At 47.0% G+C, this 22,086-nt stretch overlaps 2 protein-coding genes and 1 long non-coding RNA gene across 4 annotated transcripts in view; 2 read left to right on the top strand and 1 right to left on the bottom strand.

The window, feature by feature from the left end:
* LOC126068466 (uncharacterized) overlaps positions 1–22,086 on the top strand; it is a 1,054,989-nt gene that overhangs the window by 511,523 nt on the left and 521,380 nt on the right. The window lies entirely within an intron of this gene.
* The window catches only part of LOC126068451 (ral guanine nucleotide dissociation stimulator-like), a 480,137-nt gene that overhangs the window by 225,293 nt on the left and 232,758 nt on the right, over positions 1–22,086 (top strand). The window lies entirely within an intron of this gene.
* The window catches only part of LOC126068470 (uncharacterized), a 174,028-nt gene that overhangs the window by 112,374 nt on the left and 39,568 nt on the right, over positions 1–22,086 (bottom strand). The window contains exon 2 of the long non-coding RNA XR_007515707.1: positions 259–478. This is a non-coding gene — a long non-coding RNA (uncharacterized LOC126068470). The remainder of the gene's footprint in view (positions 1–258; positions 479–22,086) is intronic.

Genomic DNA, 22,086 nt, shown 5'->3' with positions numbered 1-22,086 from the left:
GGGAGAAGACAAAGCTGATGCAGAGACCGGGAGGCAGATGTGAGTTTGTCCAGAGTGGCGGTTGAAATGCAGCCAGTATGGCTAGAGGGAACTGAGGAGGAGAGGAGGCAGGAAGGAGGAGGACAGGTCCAGGACTCATGACCTGGTGTGCTGGAGGAGTTATCTCCTGCTCTGTGATAACAACACCCCCAAAATTAATGACTCACAACACAACACAGCACACAGTCTCCGTGTGCCAGGAATCCAGGCATGGCTTACCTGGTGCCTGCCCCAAGTTCTCAGGACCCTGTGGTTGTGGTCTCAACTGAGTCTTGATTGGGGAGGATCTGCTCCTTAGTCACTTCCATGTTATGAGCAGGACTCTGTGAGCTGTTGGTCTGGGGGGCCTCACTCCCTCTCTGTCTGTTGATCAGGACCCTCCCTCAGGTCCTTGTCACATAAGTCTCTCCATGGGCAGGTCATACATCACAGCTCCTTCCTGGGCAAAGAGAGAGAAATAAATGACAGACAGAGAGAGATAAATGAGAAAGAAGGAGAGAGAATAAAAGAGAACCAAGAAACATTGCCCCAAATGGGGCCATTATGAGTTGAAATTGACTCAGTGGCACCTAACAACAACAATCTTGAGAAGCGAGTCCCTGAGTCCAATCCAAAGTGGGGGAGGATGTGGAGACCAGGAGGTAGGATTGTTGGAAGACAATGTGCAGGCTGTTCACCCCCTACTCTGAGATGAGACACTGGGTCAGATTCTATATAATGGGAGTTACTGAAGGGTTTTATGCACAGGGTGACAATATCTGACGTTCATTTAATTCCAACCCCATCCTAGTGCAGATTGGGAAATGAGACCAAGAGTGGAAGTGACTTTCCCAAGCTCACAGCACCAGACCCCAGCCCTGTTTGGAGATGTACTCCATGCTGCTTCCCATGCCTGCTTGAAATTCTTCCATCTCTAAGTTTGTGCATTAGGTACAGGGGCAGATTATCCAATAGGCAAGGTAAGCATGGTGGTGAACACCACATCTTTGATGTGACAAAACCCATGTGAAATTGTTCACTAAAGATTAGAAAGTAAGCACAAGTAGACCTGTGCTCACCTTGCTTACAGGGTCATCTGCCCCCAATCAGGGACTGTATATTTGAAAAGAGGCTTTGATTCTATAGGAAGGTGCTGTGGGGTTGGAGAGGCAGGTGCCAGTCATACCTAGAAGCAGAGTACTAGATGCAATGAAAAAATATAAAAAGGTGAAAATGTTCATTACAGATAATCTGGTAAGCAGGTAAGCCGTGTGCTTACCTTGCCTAATAGATAATCCACCCCTGATTAGCTACAGGTAACGACAGCCCGCGGGATCAGTAGGTGTTACCTCACATATCCCTGCTGAGGTTCCTAGGAAGAAGACGCTAGAATGATCCCTATTGTGTGGGTAGGGGCACTGGCGAGGCTCTGAAAACTACAAAGACTTGTCCAGGGTCACAAACTGGTTGAGAGGGATGAGCTTTGTCTGAACCCAGCTCTGTCTGCTCAAAGCTGGGGCCCTGGATACGCCCAGGCCTTCCCCAGGTTCTGGGGGCAGGCGAGGGCTATGTTGGTGTCACTGTGTACAGTTATGGAGATGGCATGGGGACAGGTGAGCATTCAGCAACACAGAGAGGACTTTGGGGAGGTCTTAACTGACATCAGGTCCAAGTCAGGAGGCCAGGATGTGACCTCACTTCCTTGACAACAGACTACATAGAACTTGGAACCCTGGTGATCAGCCCCCTACCCAGCTCACTTGAGTGGGGACACTCAAACTAGGAACATGTTTTCTTGTTGTCTCCCATCTTCCCTTGTATCAAAGCTTGAGAGACCCAGGAGTTCGACACTTTCACCAAGGCTGAGACATGGTCTCGTCCCCCAACCACGAAAGCTCAGGCCATTCACCAAAAAGAATCCAAAGGTAACACAGGATGGTCCAGGGCTGCCAATCCAGGCAAGGCCACCACTGTGATCCCACCTGGGCAGATCCACACCCATCCCAAGGTCATACCATCCCCAAGGCCATGCCAGCCCTTGTCCTCATGGGGTCCCTGGTAATGGGGGCTGGGAGGAAATGTGGACAGAACTGATGAGGCAGAAAGTTGTTGGCTGAGGCAGGGTCCATTTGGGAGAGAGATGGGGGGTCAGGGAAGGAGGCGCCATGTGATCTGGGGTGATGTGGGAGAGGAGGAGTGATAATGAGGATGATGAAAATGGTGCTGGTGCTTCAGGACTAGCACACCTGGAGGGCAACCCCTAGGTCCACCTCCACTGTCTCTCACCATACTGGGTTCATGGGGCTGAGTCTGACCGTGGCTGGGACTAGTCCATCAGGTTCAGTGCCTTGGGGAGGCTGGGGGCTGGGCTGGCAAATGTGGAGGCCTCTTTCACTTTCCTGCCCTGACCACCCCGATAACACAGAACACTGGGATATAAGTCTACCCAGGGGTTCCAGTTCAGACCAGGCCTTAGGGAGGGACTCTCGGGGTCACAGGCTGAGTCAGCACTCTCACCTGGGCCTTCCCAGAGATCCAGCTAACCCTGAGTGTGGCAGTCAACGTGTTGCCCTAGCTGCTGGCATTGCCAGGGCCACTGCTGACCCTGTACCAGCCCATCTTCTGCCAGATCCGGCTGCAATACTCAGAGGTTGATTTTTCTATCCGTGGACTTGGTCAGGGCTGGATGGTGCAGTCCACAGGCCGACCCATCCAGCATGTGGGAACTGGGAGCTCCTCGGAGGCACAGGGTTTGAGGGGCAGAGAGGGAAGCAGACAGCTCGGAGGGGGTCTTGATGTCTCCCTGGCCACTGCTGGCACTGTCTCTGCAGAACTGCCCGCAGGAGATCCCCAAGGAGAAGGAGAATGGCGTCATCTACTCGGTCTACCCCAGGAAAGGGGCCAGGAAGGGCTGGCACAGGTTCTGGGTGAGCGCGGGGGGAGGGGAGTGGCATCCCCACCCAGGGACCTGAGACGACCAGAGGGGCCCGGGCCGCAGAAACCACCCTGTAGGCCTCAGGTCCTTCCCAGGACTTTCTGTCTCGAGGGCCTCCAGTCCCCTCCCAAAGGAATCAATTTTCCCCCGCTCCCTGCTGCTCCCCCTGCCCTGGCCAGCTACAAAGTCACTCTTCCCATATTTGTAGGAATATCAGGAACCAGTTTTTTTACTGTCCTCACTTAAGTCCATGCATCTTTTGCATGTTACTGCTGTTTTAGTGTTTAACTTCCAACCCCAGGGCCCAGGCAGCAGTAGGCTTGACTGTCCTTCCACACCTTCTCCCAGCTTCACACATCATCACACTTAGCAGGCTTCTTTTACCATAAAGTGCGGGCTTCAGACTATGACACACCGTTTTCTACAACCTGCAGTCTCCGGGACACATCACATGACCCCTTCAGATCAGGGGCTATATCCTGACTTGCTGCAGAATATTCCAGAAGGGAGGCCTATCCCCACAGGGACTGAGCCTCTCACTGCTACTGGCCCTGCACTGATTCCTTCTGCTGCCCTTTCAGCAGGGCTGCAGGAATGCTTACATGTGTCCTCATACACTGGCCCACCCAGGACAGACCCCCAAGAGTGGCATGCTGGGGGAAGGATGTGCACATTTCAAGTTACGATCACTAGAGCCAGACTCTTTCCCAAAACAGTGGTCGCAGTCCCGGGACCGAGCAGCTTGTGATGCCGGCTGGGTCTCTGCATCGAGCCTGTTTCAGGTGTTATGGTTCTTCTCCATTTTGCCAGTCGGCTGTCAGGGTGGCCTATAGAACTGCAGGGTGGTTTTGAGGCATTTGTTGTCCCTGAGAAGCTGAGCCACCTCTCGATCCTTTACCAACCATTCACATTTGTCCTCCTTGAGCCATCTGGTCAGATCCTCAGTTCTCCAGGATCTCCAGCCTCTCACCCTTGGCTGGATCTGGGTATTCCACAGCTTCGGGTTCTCAAAAACCCCTTTAATGCACAGAAAGAAAAATCCCTGTCTTGCTTATCTCATGGGTGTGTCTGCTCTGTGCATTGTCTGCAACTGGGAGGGAGTGAGCTTCCACCAGATGTTCCCTTCTGAGTCAGGAGCAGAGCAACCCCCAGTTAGCACAGAAGAAACATCAGGGAAACCTAGTGTCACAGTTTCGGGTTCTGACCAGGTGACTTCGAGCAGATACTGGATATCACCAAGCCTCTGTTTTCACATCTCTGGAATGGGCTGTTTTGTGAGGACGCACTGGGATACTGTTCTTTCTACAGGGAGATACCATGGTTACTTAGTTAATAAAATCATTTCAGGTTTCTAATGCTTTTAATCATCTCCCAGATCCAATTCTGCCTGGAAAGCTGAGTCCTACCTCCTGAGACAGGTCACCGAGGGACAGGGAATTCCTGGTCCGAGCTCGAGGCCCCCAACCCTCCTGGTGGTTCATGGGGCTGCCTCTGACAATATGTCCCCACTCTGTCCCACTCCAGTGTGTCTGTAGTTCAGATGAGGACCTGGATGAGGCCTGGGTGATGAAAACCTTCAAGGCAGGCTTGCTGGAGAAGCTGGTGGAGCACCTGGTGCCCGCCTACCTAAAGGGTGACATCTCCTACATCAAAATCTTTCTGGGAGCCTACAGAACCTACGCCACCACCCAGCAGGTCCTAGACCAGCTGCTCCAAAGGTTAGCAACCCGCCTTCCACAACCCAACGGGGACTCTACCTCCTACCAATTTTGAGTCTGGAGAATGTCACTTCACCACTCAGAGCCTCAGTTTTCTCCCCTGAGAAGTAGGGTGGTAAATGTCCAATCAACTAGAATTACTGTCAGGACCACATGGGATAAGCCATGGAAAGTATGTACCCGGAGCCCAGCTCTATGGTAAAGGGTGCTGGAAGGGCTGATATGTTCACGTTTATTATTTTCCTTTCTCCCATGAAGAAGCTGTCTACCTCACCCCTTATTGACTACATGCCCTTTAGCAAACCTACTTACCGTTTGTAAAGGGGAGGTGGAGATTTCATTTAGTGGGTGCTTGATATAACCAGGACAGGGATCCCTGGATGCTTAGAGAGGGGCCCCAGGACTCTCAGATACCTGGGAAGGTGCTGGTTTGGTTCACTTATTCACCAATCATCCATCAAGCCCCTACTGTTGCAGACGCTGCTCTCGGTATTTAGCACTCTTCAGTGAACAAAGCAGATAGGAAGCCCTGCCCTCTTGGGCCTCCAGTCCAAGAGTCAAACAGGAACACTAGACATCTTCAGCAAGTAGTGCCCACAGTGCATTAGATGTGACACTCTCACACCACCTCTAGGTATGGATGTAACCACCCCTATTCTGCTGAGTATGGTGAGCCCCAGGAGCAGCCGAAAGGGTGAGTGGACTCTGGGTGAAGGAGGGACTCCTATCACTACAGAAGGGTGGAGGTTTTAGGGGGCCTGTGTCTGGATTGGGGGAAACCCTGGTGGCATAGTGGTTTAGTGCTATGGCTGCTAACCAAAGATTCTGCAGTTCGAATTCACCAGGCACTCCCTGGAAGCTCTACGGGGCAGTTCTACTCCGTCCTATAGGGTCGCTATGAGTTGGAATCGACTCGATGGCACTGGGTTTGGTTTTGGATTTTGGTATCTGGATTAGCGTTGGCAGACCCGGGGCCCCACACATCTGGATTCTAGTATAGGCATGAGTTTAGGGGCGCCCCCTAAAGGATGTAAACAGTCATAGAGAACTGGGAGTGGAACCTGGGCATCCTGGGGAGCAGAGGGGAGGCTCAAGGCACAGAGAGGCCCCTGAGACAATTCATCCTCCCACGATTCCCTCATGTCACCGGTTGCCCCCTCCTCTGTTTGGGGCCCAAAACAGGAGGTCCGGGGGGACAGGGGGTGGAGAAAATTGCTCCCAAATCCAAATCACCAGTCACGGGTGCTCAGCTGCATGTGGGGCCCCTGTCCCAGGGGAGAACAGTGTCTGTGGGAGAAGAGACCCTCACACACATGCAGAGAACCAGGCAGCACACTGGTGCACAAGCTCAGATGAGGGTCTAAGGGCCTGCGCATCTGGGTCAGGGGACAAACTCCATGTGTCGCCCAGCATCAGATAATCCTGGAGCACTACTGTGTGCCAGGCTGTGAGGTGAACATGCAGACACACATCTCCGTGCCCTTAGAGGGTTACTGTCCAGTGGGGAGAGGGCCAGGGGACAGAAAGGGATGTAATTCAGGCTCCCCGAGGAGTAAGAGTCGGTCAGAACACTGATGGGGAGCTCCCTGGGACAAGGCTCTGTGCTAGCCTCCTGTCACTGACCAGACCTGCCACTGTCTGGGCAGCCAGAGGGCATGATGCAGGGTGCTGCTGACCTTTGGAAAGTCAGGGGCAGACAGAGGGATTGGACCCTTGCAGGGGTGTCCTGAGAGGGCAGTATGGTGGGAAAAGCCAGACCTCTGACCCTGCTCTTCACCACCCATCCCTAGCGCCAGCTCCTTTATCCTGGGCACATGGCTGAAGGAATACTTGGAGGATTTCAATCAGCCCCCGGACTTCCCCTGTCTAAAGCTCGTGGTGGAGTATGTGCACGTGAACATGCCAGGCTCATATCTGGAGCATGATACCCAACTTCTCTTGGCACAGCTGGATCAAATGGAGGTCACTGAGGCAGAGCCAGAGGGTGAGGAAGACTGGGCATGACTGCATGTGAGCTTCTGAGGGGCACAGGGGAAGACCCCCAGAGGCTGGGGTTGAGCCAGAGTTCAGAGTAACTTCAGGACCTCCTCTGGGGGACTACAGTCTGGGAAGACTTCCTGGGGTGGAAATCTTGGGAACGGGCTTCTCTTCGTGGCAGTGGGCTGTTTCCCATCACTGGGAAAGCATGAGGAAAGGCAGTCATGTTGGTGAACCTTTCTCCTCTTGCAGCTCTAGAGCCGGGGCCAGCGCCAACTGCAAAAGGAGCTCAAGAGCTAACTTTGCCCCAAGAACCGGCTCCTGGACTATCTCCTGGGGTACATTCTGCTTCTGTAGCAGCACCAGAGCTCCATGGCACACCACCTATTATGTCATCAGCTCCAGCACTGGCACCAGATAGAGAGCTGGCTGAACGGGTGGATCCCTCTCCTGGGCCACCTCCAGAACTGGCTCCCAAACCACTGGCTGATGTCAATCCTGCTCCTGCTCCTGCTCCTGCTCCTGTTCCAACACTGGAGTCTGATGGAGCCCAGGTCTTCCCCCAGCTCCACCACCAGCATCAGATGGAGAGTCAGATGGAGAGGTGGATTCCCATCCGGAGCCACCTCCAGAAGGGGATCCTGGACCGCCAGCTGACATCGATCCTGCTCCTGCTCCAAGACAGGAGGTCAACAGAGCACCAGCTATTCCGTCACGAGCTTCAGCTCTGGCAGAAGATGGGTAACCCGCTGGAGGTTCACATTCTTAAGCGGGGCCACCGCCTTAGCCGGATCCTGGACCACCTGTTGATGTCCATCCTGATCCTGTACCGACACCGAAGCTCAGTAGAGCACCACCCATCCCATCAACAGATGGAGAGGCCTCAAGAGAGCTGGGTTTTTACCCTGGGCAACTTCCAGAACAGACTCAAGGACCACTTCCTGAGTCAGATCCTGCTCTTGCAGCAACATTGGAGCTGGGTACAACAACAGGTCCAACATCACCAAGTTGAGCACTGCCACCTGACAGACAGCCTGCTGAAAGACTGGATTATCTCCCTGGGCCAAGACCATAATGAGCTCCTGGACCGCGTGCTGAGGTCCATCACAAGCCTGGACTAACACTGGAGCTCCAAAGATCACCATCACCAACTCCAAAACTGGTACCAAATGGAGAGTCAGCTGGAAGATCAGACTCTTATTCTGGCTCGTGGACCACTGGCTGATGTCAATCCTGCTCCTGTACCTGCAGCAACACCAGAGCTCACTGTACCCCAAAGCCCTCCATCTCGATCTCTGGCCGGGCACCAGGAGAAGAGCCTGTTGGAGGGCCCAGTTCCCATCCTGGGCCACCTACAGAAATGGTTCCTCAGCCAACTGCTCCGGCACCAACACTGGAAGTCCTTAGAGCACCAGCTCTTTCATCACCAGGTCCAGTAGTGGCACTAGACAAAGAGTCAGCTGGAGGGGTGGATTTCCATCCTGGGCCACCTACAACTGGCTCACGGACAAATAGCTGATATCAATCCCGATCCTACTCCAACACTGGAGCCCCATAGGCTATTAGGTTCTCCACCTCTAGCTCAGCCTCAGGCACCAGAGGCTGAGCCAGTTGCCATACCTCAACAGGAGCTCCTCACTCATGGCCAGGAAACATTAGCCTCAGAACCATTTTCTTCTTCTCACCTCAGTAGGTATTTTTTTGCTTTTGTTGTAATATTTTTCCAGCTCAATTTATGCTTTAGAGTTTATACTATATTAACTGGTAGATGTCTCATTAAATAAAGTTTTGTTTAAATAGCTTGAAAGTGTGTAATAGAGTGGCTTTACCTACTTTCACAATCCTATTCAACCATCACAAGTATCTACTCTACAACACTTTCATCACCACTGTGATGGTTAGTGTTATGTGTCAACTTGGGGAGGCCATGATGCTCAGGGATTTGGCAAAAATTATGTAATCCTCCTCCATTTCGTGATCTGATGTGAGCAGCCAATCAGTTGGAAGAGAAGTTTTCTTGGGGATGTGGCCTGAAAATTAATATATCTTTGGGGGTGTGCAACCATTAATCTAGCCAATGCTTTTTTCTCTATCCATGTTTTAAAAGACCACCAGAAGCAGTCTTCCTTCAGCTGGTAAGGCCAGCAATACTCCTTCACTATTTTATCTCAGGGATACATCAACTCTCAAGTTCCACAGGGAACTTGATCGCTTTTCCCTTCCAAAAGATGTCATACTGGTCCATTACATTAATGGCATTATGCTGACTGAAACTAGTTAAGAAAGAAGTATCAATACTCTAGACTTGTTGGTAAGATCTTTGCATGCTAGAGGGTGGAAAATCATTCTGACAAAAATCTAGGTGCTTACATCTCAGTGAAATTTCTAGAGCTTCAGTGGTGTGGGGCATGTTGAGATATTCCTTCTAAAGTTAAGGATAAGTTGATGTATCTGGCCCTTCCTACAACTAAAAAGGAGCCACAACACTTGTTGGGCCCCTTTGGATTTTGGAGGTATCATATCCCTCATTTGGGTATGCTACTCCAGCCTATTTATCAAATGACTTGAAAAGCTGCTAGTATTGAGCAGTGCCCACAAGAGAAAGCTTTGCAACAGGTTCAGGCTGGTATCCAAGCTGCTCTGCCAATTGGGCCATATGATATGGCAGAGCCAATGGTTCTGGAAGTGTCAGTGGCAGATAGAGATGCTGTTTGGAGTCTTTGGCAGGCTGCTATTGGTGAATCACAGGGCAGATCATTAGGATTTTAGAGCAAAGCCCTGCCATCCTCTGCATTTAACTACTCTTAGACAAAGAGCTTTTGGCTTGTTACCGGGCCTTAGTAGAGACTGAACACTTAACCATGGGACTCCAAGTCACCATGTGCCTGAGCTGCCCATCATGAACTGGGTGTTGCCTTATTACAGAGCCATAAAGCTGGATGTGCTCAGCAGCACTCCATCATTAAACGGAAGTAGTATACAGGATATCGGGCCTGAGCAGGACCTAAAGGCCCAAGTAAGTCGCATGAGGAAATGGCCCAAATGCCCATGGTCTCCACTCCTGTTACGTTACCTGCCCTTTCCTAGTCTTCATCTATGGCCTCATGATCAGTTGACTGAGGAAGAGAAAACTGGTGTCTGGTTTGCAGATGTTTCTCTGCATGATATGCAGACACCATTTGAAAGAGATGACGTCATGTCTGTCTGCCACACCACCCTGCCCAGTAAAAGCATTAGCCCCTCCACTTCCATCTCATGAGATTAGCCCTAGCCCAGCTGCCTCTAAAGAGTCCTTGCCTGAATCATTGCCCGGGGCATCATCTGAGGCAGATGCTTTACAATGCAATGCTGAATGTTCTCAAAACAATTCCACACTACTGATTCTGGCTTCTAGACCTATAACCAGACTTAAGTCCCAGTGAGCCCCAAAAGGTAAAGTACAAAGTGTGACCCAGGAGGAGGTATGCTACACTCCAACAGAACTGCTTGACTTTTCTAATATGTACAAACAGAAACCTGGGGAACAGGTGTGGGAATGGTTATTAAGGGTGTAGGATAATGCTGCAAGGAACATAAAGATGGATCAGTCTGAGTTTATTGATATGGATCCACTAAGCACACATTCTTCATTCAATGTTTTAGCTCGACAAGTTAGGGAAAGATCTAACAGTTCCTTTGGTTGGGTTGCCGAAGGACGCATTACCCAGTGGCCTACACTAAATCAAGTTGAAGTCCCAGACCTGCCTTGGTATACTGTAGAAGAAGGTATTCAAAGACTTAGGAAAACTGGCATGCTAAGGTGGATTTATCAGGTTAAACCCACAGACCCACACATGGAATGCCCAGAGAACACACTTTTACCACAACTGTGAAGAACAAATTTATGAAGGGAAATCCAGCATCCTTGAAGACTGCTGTGATTCCTATTTTATGGAAATCAGATTTCACAGTGGGAACTGCCCTAACTGAATTAAGACAGCTAAATTCAATGGGGCTGATCGGACGCTGTGATAGCAGGGGCCAAGTGGTGGCACTCAATCAAGAAGGACAAGGTAGGCATGGTCACAGTAATGGACAGCAGAGTCACAGCAGTAATCAGAATAGTCTGACTCATATGGACTTATGACTCCTTAGTCATGGTGTTCCTAGGAGTGAAATAGATAGGAAATCTACTATTTACTCGATCTGTACAAGCAGATGAATTCTAGGTCAGGTGAAGAGCAGTCTAACTCGAATCGCCCTCAGTCAACTCCCATACCTGAGAGAATTTAAAGACCCACAACCCCTTGAATGAAGGGAAGGCCAGGTCCCCATGACGAAGGGCTCAAATACACTGCCAAAAATTTATATTGTTATTCTCTCCCCTAGCCTTCCTCAAAGGGATGTATGACCTTTTATGAGAGTGACTTTTCATTGGAGAAAAGAAAATAATCAGACTTTTTGGGGATTACTGGATACTAGCTCTGAACTGACACTAATTCCAGGAGACCCAAAATGGAACTGTAGCCCACCACTCAGGGTGGGGACATATATAGGTTGAGTTATGAATAGAGTCTTGGCTCATGTTTGTTTCACAGTAGGTCCAGTGGGTCCCGGAATCCCCCTGTAGTGATTTTCCCAGTTCCAGAATGCATTATTGGAATAGACATACTCAACAACCTGCAGAAGCCCCACACTGAATCCCCAACAAATGGAGAAAGGGCTATTTTGGTAAGAAAAGCCAAGCGGAAGCCATCACATCTCCCCTCAACAAGGAAAATAGTAAACCAAAAGCAATACTGCATTCCCCGAGGAATTGCAGACATTACTGCCACCATCAAAGACTTGAAGGATGGAGGCGTGGTGATTCTCACCACATCCCCCATTCAACTTGCCTATTTGGCCCGTGCAGAAAACAGATGGATCTTCGAGGATGACAGTAGATTATCAAAAACCTAACCAGGTTGTGACTCCAATTGCAGATGTGTTCCAGATGTGGTTTCATAGCTTGAGCAAATTAATACATGTCCTGGTAACTCGTGTGCAGCTATTGAGTGGGCTAATGCCTTTTTCTCCATGCCTGTTTGGAAAGACCATCAGAAGTTTGCCTTCAGCTGGCAAGGCCAGCAATACCCCTTCACTTGCCTGCCTTAGGGCTCCATGAGCTCTCCAGCCCTATGTCACAATTTGGTCAGCAGGGGCCCTTGATTGCCTTTCCCTTCCATAAGATGTCACACTGGTTCATTACCTTGATAACATTACTCTGGTTGGACGTAGTAAGGAAGAAGTATCAGTGACTCTGGACTTACTGGTAAAACATTTGCCTGCTAGAGCGTGGTAAATTAATCCCACAAAAATTCAGGCTTCTACCACCTCAGTGAAAATTTTAGGGATCCAGTGGTAAAGGGCATGTGGAGATATTCCTTCCAAAGTGAAGGATAAGTTATTGCATCTGGCTGTTCGCGCAACTAAAAAGGAGGCACAGTGGCTAAGGGCCTCTTTGGATTGGGGAGGCAACATATTCTCATACTCCAGCCTATTTACCAAGTGACTGGAAAAGCTGCTACTTTTGAATGGGGCCCAGAAAAAGAGAAGACTCTGCAACAGGTTCAGGCTGCTGTGCAAGCTGCTCTGCCACTTGGGCCGTATGATCCAGCTGATTCAATGGTGCTTGAAGTGTCGGTGGCAGACAGAGATTCTGTATGGAGTCTTTGGCAGGCCCCTATTGGTGAACCACCCCACAGACCCTTAGGATTTTGGAGCAAAGCCCTGGCATCCTCTGAAGATAACTACTCTCCTTCTGAGAAATAGCTTGGCTTGTTACTGGACCTTAGTAGACACTGAACGCTACAAAGACAGCTCATTTTTTCATTACACATTCTGCTTCTGCAGTTTTTCTGCTCCTTTAACATCCTTTTCCTTCCTGTCCTCCTATTTAATGTCAGCTGCTTGTGCCCAGGCACTGCCACCTCAATCTGCACCATTTTGTCAGTGAAATATCAACAAGCTACTCCAGTGTCAGCTTCCAAGAGACCTTGAGGAAGTCCCTCTGCCCACATGTACCTCAGCCTCCTCTATGTGTCAGAAGGATGGTGGTCACAACCCTGATTGCTCAAATGTGAAAAGAACTCGGAACTGTAAAACAACAGACACATTTACGTAAGGGGTTGTTATTACTATTAGCACCTTCACCTGCCTTTACAGGAAAGTTCTATTTCCTTTTAACCCTTATGGCTCTATGAATGCCTCGACTGAGCCGTCTTCTGCCACCTAGCCACAGGAATTATTTTCATCCTTTCACTGATTTATTATCTGTTCTCCATCTTAACCTTTCACTCTGGCCTCTTAGTTTAGCTGTTAAATGACTACCTGAGTTTTCTAGATTCAAGGACCGGGAACCCCAGGGAGGAAAGGTGCAGAGTAAGGGAAACTCAGGGATGCTAGCCAAGACCAGAGCTGCAGGCTTTAAGGGCCTTACACCCTGTTCCTCAACAGCATTTCCCCTCGGCTCCTCAGGTCTGCCATGGCTGAGCTCAAAGACCATGTGGGAGCAGTTCAGTAAGCAACTGTCTGCAGAGGGCCCTGCCTGCACGATAAAATGGACCAGGTCTCTTTAAAATGTGCTTATTGTAGTGAGGGCAAAATAAGTGAGGGACAGGCACTGATATGACAATGGCAATGTCTGAAATGGCAAGTGGACAACCACTGCTCTGAGCTGTTTCTCTCTTCAATTGCTTTCTTATTAATCATCTTTTACCTATTCGCCCATTCTTCTGGAGAAGCAGGTAGAATAAAAGTTGAAAGCTATGGAATTAGTCATACAACTCTAGCACATGTTTTAAAAGTGTTGTCATTAGCCTCTTCTAACTCACATCTTCCAAAGAAAGTAAGAGCCCTGCTTTGTTGTTGCTGTTGTTAGGTGCCGTCGAGTCGGTTCTGACTCATAGCGACCCAACGCACAACAGAATGAAACACTGCCCGGTCCTGAGCCATCCTCACAATTGCCGCTATGCTTGAGCTCATTGTTGCAGCCACAGTGTCAATCCACCTCGTTAAGTGAGGGTCTCCCTCTTTTCCGCTGACCCTTTACTCTGCCAAGCATGATGTCCTTCTCCAGGGACTCATCCCTCCTGACAACTCCAAAAAGCCCTGCTAATAGAGTGTAAATCCTCTGGGAATCGACACTATGACTTTCAGCTTAATTTTGTAGAATACATTTTTTAGAACACATGTATTTTTCACCAACTGGTATCACAATAGAGGGTCCAGGACACAGTGGGAGAAAAATGGAGAACGAAATTCAAATTCACAAAAAAGACCAGACTTACTGGTCTGACAGAGACTAGAAAAACCCCTGAGACAAGGGTCCCAGAACACTCAGAACTGCAGCTACTCCTGAAGGTCACCTTTCAGCCAGATTAGACAAGCCTATAAAACAAACAGTAACACACGTGAAAAATGTGCTCCTTACATCCATCAAGTATATGAGACCAAATGGGCAACACCTGCCCAAAAGCAAAGACGAGAAGACAGGAAGGGACAGAAAAACTGGATGAAAAGGGAATGGGAAACCCAGGGTGGAAAGGGGGAGAGAGCTGACACATTGCGGGGATTGCAACCAGTGTCACAAAACAATTTATGTAGACATTTTTGAATGAAAAACTAATTTCCTTTGTAAACTTTCCATTAAGCACAATAAAATAATAAAGTATTTTAATACATGTATTTTATTTTATTAAAAAATACATACATTGAAAAATTTAGACCCTTAAATTCTCCTCTTGCCTTCCTCCCTCTCCAAATCTCAAGGAGTCTTCCTCCTTCTCTAGATCCCACATCACCCAGAGCTATATTCGTTTCCGGATCATCTCCTTCCTTGGACCTTGAGGTCTCCAGATATCCCCTGACCCCATTCCTAGCAACCCATCTCACATCTCACACTTTCAGCCTTCTTTACTTGCTTTCCCTTGAATGCTGATTTTCAAAGGGACATCACTTGCATGGGACTTCATGCCTTTGTTCTCACCTTTCAAGCCATCTGTTACTTCCTCTGGAACTCACTGCTGGTACAAAGCAGCAGAAATCTTATTTCCCACAGGAACAAAACACAGGGCGAACTAAATGGTCTCCCCTCTTTCCTATCACCTTACAAAAATGAGGTGCAAGGGACGGAATATTATGACCAAGGAGGAAGGAAAACCCTTGGGCTGTGCTAGATCTGAGAAGTGATGATGACGGGAGGGATGACATCAGAAAGACTCCATGAGGACTAGGATTACTATTCAGTAAAACTCCATCAATTTGCTGGTAATCACAGCAAAATTGCAAACAATCACTGGTGATGAAAGACATGCAAAAAAAAACAATGAGATTTCACATCATGCATCTTAACCTAGCAAAAATTAGAGAACTGGAGAATGCCAATTGTGAGTGAGGATTTAGGGAAACAGGGGCCCTCCAAGAACTACTGGTGGACTGTGGTCCTTCTGGAGGGCAATCAATACCACCTATCAGATTAAGTACAGACAGTCCCCAGGGTATGAACATCCAATTTACGGACAACTCACAATTAAGAACGGACTGCCATAAAGCCCATTATGATAAAAAATTGAGTAAAGTACAACAGTTCATAATAATGACTGTAAGTGCTACCTTGTGATGCTCATGAAAACACTGTGTGGTTTGGGAGTGTTTCTTAATTATTTTATGTGCATGTTCTTGTTGTTGTGTGCCGTGGAATGGGTTCCGACTCACAGTGACCCTACAGGACACAGCAGAACTGCCCCATAGCAGCTGGGAAGGAAAAATGGGGACACTATGGGCCTTAATATATGGTATAAACAGAATACAAAGTATAAAAATGCACAAACACCAGAAGATAAATTAGATAACTGGAGGCTCCTAAAAATTAAATACTTATGCTCATCAACAGACTGCACCAAAAGTGTAAAACAAGAACCTACAGATCAGGAAAAAAAATTTGGCCTATGACATATCCCACAAGGGTCTAATCTATAAAATCTATAAAATACTTCAACACCTCAGCAACAAAAAGACAAATAACCCAATTAAAAAATCAGCAAAGGATATGAACAGATACTTCACCAAAGAAAACATTCGGGCAGCTAACAGACACATGAGGAAATGCTGGCAGTTATTGGCTATTAGAGAAATGCAAATCAAAACTACAGTGAAATACCATCTCACCCCAGCATTACTGGCACCAATCAAAAAAGAGAAAATAACAAATGTTGGAGAGATTGCGAGGAGGTTGGAACTCTTATGCACTACTGGTATAGGAATGTAAAATGGTACAACAACTATAGAAAACGATATGATACCTCCTTAAAAAGCTAGGAATACAAATACCATATGATTCAGCAATCCCACTCTTGGGAATATATCCTAGAGAATAAGAGCCATCACATGGATAGACATAGGCACACCCATGTTCACTGAAGCATTATTCACAACAGCAAAAAGATGGTAACAATCTAAGTGCCACAACAGAAAAATGGATAAACAAGTTATGCGACATACACACAATGGAATACTATGCAATAATAAAGAACAATGAGGAATCCACAAAACACCTAATAACATGGATGAATCTGGAGAGCATTATGCTGAGTGAAATAAGTCAATCACAAAAGGACAAATAATGTCCAAGACCACTATTAAAAAAACTCAAGAAAAGGTTTACACACAGAAAAAGCAATCTTACAAGAAGGGGAGGGGTGGGGAAGAGATATCACTAACTAGATAGTAGACAAGTGTTAACTTTGGTTAAGGGAAAGACGACACACAATACAGGGACCTCAGAACACCTCGACAAAGGCAGAGTCATAAAAGTTTCCTAGACACATCCAAACACTTGAGGGATCATGTTACTGGGGCTGAGAGCTGGGTACCATGGTCTCAGGGAATATCATGGTTGATTGGCATAACACGGCTCATAAAGAAAATGTTCTACGTGCTACTTTTGTGAGTAACATCTGGGATCTTAAAAGCTTATGAATGGCGACCTAAGACGTATCTATTGGTCCCATCCCATTCAGAGCAAAGGAAAAAAAAAAAAAAAAAAAGACAAAAGGAAAATATTGGTCCAAAGGGCTAAAAAACCACATGAACCACAGCCTCCACCAGCCTAAGCCCTGAAGACCTAGATAGTGCCTGGCTACCACCACTGACCACTCTGACAGGGATCACAATAGAGGGTACTGGACAGGGAGGGAAAAAAAATGTAAAACAGAATACAAATTCACACAAAAAGACTAGATTTACTGGTCTGACAGAGACTGAAGGAACCCCTGAGACTATGGCCCCCAGACATCCTGCTAACTCAGAACTGAAGCCACTCCCAAAGTCTACCTCTCAGCCAAAGATTAGACAGGTGTATAAAACACATAACAACACACATGAGAAATGTGCTTCTTAGTTCAATCAAGTCTATGACACCAATGGGCAACACTTGACTGAACAGCAAAGACGAGAAGGCAGGATGGGACAGGAAAAATGGACAAATGGATGCAGGCAACCTGGGGTGGAGAAGGGGAGAGTGCTGACACATTGTGCAGATTACAATCACTGTCACAAAATAATTTGTGTATAAATTTTTGAATGAGGAACTAATTTGCGCTGCAAACTTTCACCTAAAGCAAAATAAAATTTTTTTAATTAAAATATAAATTATCATGCAACTCTGCAATTCTACTCTTAAGTATCTATCCTAGAGAAATTAAAAGTATATACACACAAGGACTTGTTTATGATAATGTACACAGCAGCATTATTCATAAGGGTCAAAAAGTAGAACCAATCCAAACATGCATCAAATGGTGAGCAGATGAACACAATACGGTGTATCTACACAACGGACTACCATTCAGCGATTAAAAGGAATGAAATACTGATGCACGCGGGAACATGGACAAACCTTGGAAACATTATACTTTGTGAAAGAAGCCCGATGTGAAAGACTACATGTCGTATGATTCCATTTATAGAAACATCCAGAAAAGGCAAATCTCTAACGAGAAAAAGCAGAGTAGTGGTTGCTTGAGGGTGGAGGATTGACTGCAAAGGGCAGGATGGATTTTTCTAGGGTAACTGAAATGTTCTAAAACTGGACTGTGGTCATGTTTGCACAATTCTCTCAATTTACTAAAAATCATCCAGCTGCATGCTCAAGCCAGTGAATTTTATCATCTGTAAATTATACATCGATAAAGCTATGTGTGAAAAAATTCAGTGTCATAAAATACAAAGAGGCCATGGAACTGCTCCAGAGTAAAAGAAACTAAAGACATGACAATTCATGGAATAAGTGATCCTAGACTGGATCCTGTACTGGAGGAAAAGAAAAATGCTAGAAAGGGCATTGTTGGGTTAAGTGACAAAACTGACCTATGGGCAGCATGTAAAATAGATAAAAGTACCGCAGCAAAGTTAAATTCAACTAGGTGGGTAATAGTACCAGGGCTCCATCAGAGAATATCCTTATTCATAGGAAATACACACTTAAGTGTTTAGAAGAAACATGAGGTATGCAACTTACTTCCAAACGGCCCCAGAAAAAAAAAAGTGTCTACACACACACACACACACACACAAAGAGAGAGAGAGGAGGGCAGCCACAAAAAGAGGGAAAATGTTAACAATAAATGAATCTGGCTAAAGGGTATACGGGTCCACTCTGTATTACACGGCAACTTTTCTGAAAGTTTGAAATTATTTCTAAATTAAAAAAGAAAAAAAAGAATTTCTACTGAACAGCTTTTGTGCACCAGGTACTGTGTGAGGTGCTGGTTACACAGAGAGAGGATGAACGAGAATTCCTGAGCTCTGCCTTCAGGGGGCTCAGCCTGCGTTAGTCAGCTGTGCAGCGGTCCACCTCTTCAGTGTGAGCTCCCTGAGGGCGGGAAGTGTGGAAGTTTAAAGAAGAGGGAGTTGGGGGGGGGGGGCAGAACATTCAGAGTTGCTACAGTAGCCTGGCATCCCTGTGCGCATCTCCAGTTCAGAAGACAATTCCTTTCTCATGACAAATGGCTGTTAAGTGAACAAGCAGCAGAGAGAGTATTCATTGCATAGCATTTATTGTACACTGATCAACAAAATGCTTTTTCTTTAGGCCACTTACCAGAACAGGGACATTGCTTTCTTATCAAGAATGAATCCTTGTGATGCAATGCTATAATGAGACTGAAATCATCCTCTCTTCATAATAAACTGTCTTCTTCTTCATAATAAACATTCTTCAGGGTTTATCATCTGCTTTTCCTTTGTATCTGCATGTACAGCACTTCCTCATAGGTGGCACAGAGTAGTCAGCTTTTTCAGGGGCGAGTTCACCTTTAGATTTCCTCCACTTCTACAGCTCATTAACCACAAGCTGAGGGGACAGAGGGAGCAGTAGGAGCAGGTGACCCGCGGCCCTGCAACTGAGCAGGCTGCACCGCTATTCATTTATTTTTGAAAACAACACTTGCCAATGCACCATATTTCAGGTGTACAAGTGAGTGGTCACAATCGCAGTAACCATGTTGTGCAACCATCACCCTCTCAGGCAGCGCCCTGAGCAGGGGTGATGGCATCCTGGTCAGGCCAGTCGTCGACTGCTGCCGTGTGCTGTTCGTCCACCACTCACTTGGTGTTAAGCTCTCGTCCCCCAACAAGACCGCAGGCTTCCCAGAGGACACGCCCAATGTCACAATGGACACTTAAGAAGCATTGCTGAAAGAGGTTCTCTGAAACCTGTGACTCTGGCAGGCTCTCAGAGTGGTCTGAGTCTCCTGAAAAGAGATGTGGGAAGGCTGGCAACGACTGACGACAGCTATTACACAGGTGTGTCACTCTGTCCCCACGGAGGAGCAGGAGGAGTGTCAAGTGCTCTGCATGGTTTAGGGTCTTCACTGGCAGTCCCTCACCACTTCGTGAGGTCTAACGGGTGACCAGTCCACAGGAGGGTGGGCAAAAACATTGCAGAGGGCTTTTACATGGAGATAAGAAATTTAGAAAGACATGTTAAAGGTGGGGGTGCTGGGTAGCTCAGTAAAGAGTAAATCTGTTATCCTGGAGAAGGAAATTGATCAAGTTTTGTGACTAAAAATAGAATACATTAAACTGACAAATTCAAGAGAATATATACAAGTCTGCAAGACACTGGAAAAGCAGACAAGATAAGGAGATTGAAGACCGTATGTATTATTGGGAGCATGAAAGTCAGGTGAGTCAGTTATACAGTTGGACTCTGATCAAACAGACAGCTGGGTAAACTAAGACTGGACAGACTATGCGCCTCTCCTGGCTATGGGCATGATGGAGTAAAGGGAAAGCCTTAGGGAATGAAGTAAGCCAGAATCCAGGATGGAGTACGAGGTGGTCTTCTTGGTTCCACCTTAAGGGTGGGTTGAGGTAGAGGTTTGAGCATTAAATAAAGGATGAGATATGAAGAGGAAGGGCTTGGATTGTAAATAAAAGTACTGAGCAGGAGCTTAGCCTCCTACAAAACAGCTGACTTGATCCTAGTCAATCTAAATAAATCCTGTGGATGCACATTGCCTCAACCAGTTTTCCTCACACCATTACCGAAATTAAGAAAAGTCTTGAGGGAGCAAGGTCAGAGCCCTTATTTTATTTGCTAGACATGCATTTGTGAAATTACTTCTTAGGTTATTTAAAAAGGAATTGGTTCTTCTATGTAAATATCCAACGTCAAACTAAAATCAACCATGTAACTGGGTAAAGACCCGTAAGAAATTAATCCAGGACCAACGCAATAAGTGCAATTCTGAATGTGAAGGTCGATACAGAAACTGAAACCCCAGTGAAGTCCTCTAAACCAGAGCTGTCAGCTGAATCATCGTGAAGGTGTGAAAAGTCTGTCAGTTTACTACTCCACAGTAATGCCATCTTAGGAAAGAGAGGCCGTTCCAGGTCTCTCACAATCTGGCAACAGCTTTCCCTCTCTCTAAATTCACCTCCCACTTGTCCTATGTTCCGTCCACACAGGAGTCTTCACCATTTTGTCTTGCTTAGAATGTCTTTCCTATTCCCCACTATTTAACTTCTATTCATCCAGGTCCAGACTGAATCTGACAGCTTCCCAAGAAGGCTTTCCTTTTTGCTGCTGTCCACAGTGATTTCTCCTTTTTCTGAGCCCCTAAAGCATGACAAAAGAGCCTTAGTAACACAAAGGATGAGCGCTAAGCTGCTAACTGAAAGATTGGCAGTTTGAACCCACAAGTGGCTCCTCCAGAGAAACAGCTGGTGATCTCCTTCTGTACACATTACAGCCAAGAAAATCCTATGGGGCAAGTTCTACTGTCACAGATGGTCACTAGGAGTTGAATTTGACTCGACAGCACTGAACAACAACAAATCGTTCCTTCTTTATATAGCTTGGCAGTTACTACTATCAGATTTCTAATGTGCCTGACCACCTCCAAATGACTGTGAAGGGCTTCTTAAGGGTTAAGGACCCTACCTTGTATCCTCAAGCCTAGTACAGTGCCTCCAAGACAGTAGATGCCACTAAATATTTACAATTTTGTGATTCTTTGAATATGCTTCCTGTCCTTCGATCCAGTCTTCACATATCAGCAACATTTATCTCAATATTTTAACCAGGCCATGTCCACTCCCTGCATTTCAGATTCTTCACCTGCTTTCCACTGTACTTAAGCATGACTACACACTCCTTACCTTGCCTAGGACATTCTATACCATCTGGCTGTTTTGTAATCTCTAACCTTCTCTCTTGCCACAATCCTCCAAACTAGCATCATCTACCCACACCTGCCTTCTTACGGCTCCTAAACTGCCTCAAGTTCCTTGCACACGCTGTTCCCTCTTGGCCTGAAGTGCTGCCTCTAACACCTCCCCTCACCCCAGCCTACCCCTCACATAGTAGTCACAGGGCATGGCTGACCCCTTCCCATTTGTCACATCTCAGCTAACTCACCTGCTGAGAAGCCTTCCAGGACCCCACAGCCTGCAGCAGATCTCCCACATTACTATCCATCTCAGCCCCTGAGCTTTCTTCTTCACACTCAGTTTACTTTAACGTTTATTTCTCTTTGTCCTTACCCTCACACGACATGTAAGCTCTCTGGAAGCACAACACATATTTTAGCACAGGCTAGTTGTAGTGTCAAGTAATTCCTTGATTTATGTACTAAACTATTTAACTGAGAAAACTGTAACTGAAAACATTTGAAAATCTGTTGTAGATTCTTCAGCTAAACAGGTGGTAGCAAACTGTGAGACACGAGCAAGCTTTGGGTGGACAGCATGAAGGAGAATTCAGGACAAGAGAGAAACTGTCAAGAAAGGTCCGGTGGGCCAGATGGGCAGGAAATCCACCCCTGGTGCCAGGCTTCTGGCCTGCTAGTACTCTTATACAGAATGCATCAATCACTCACCAGACGGGCAAATATTAAAAAGTCAGACAATATCAAG

This window comes from Elephas maximus, chromosome 27 (assembly GCF_024166365.1).
Source record: "Elephas maximus indicus isolate mEleMax1 chromosome 27, mEleMax1 primary haplotype, whole genome shotgun sequence".
Taxonomy (NCBI): Eukaryota; Metazoa; Chordata; class Mammalia; order Proboscidea; family Elephantidae; genus Elephas; species Elephas maximus.
Note: the sequence above shows the minus strand (reverse complement) of the source record. Positions and strands in the feature narration are given on the sequence as shown.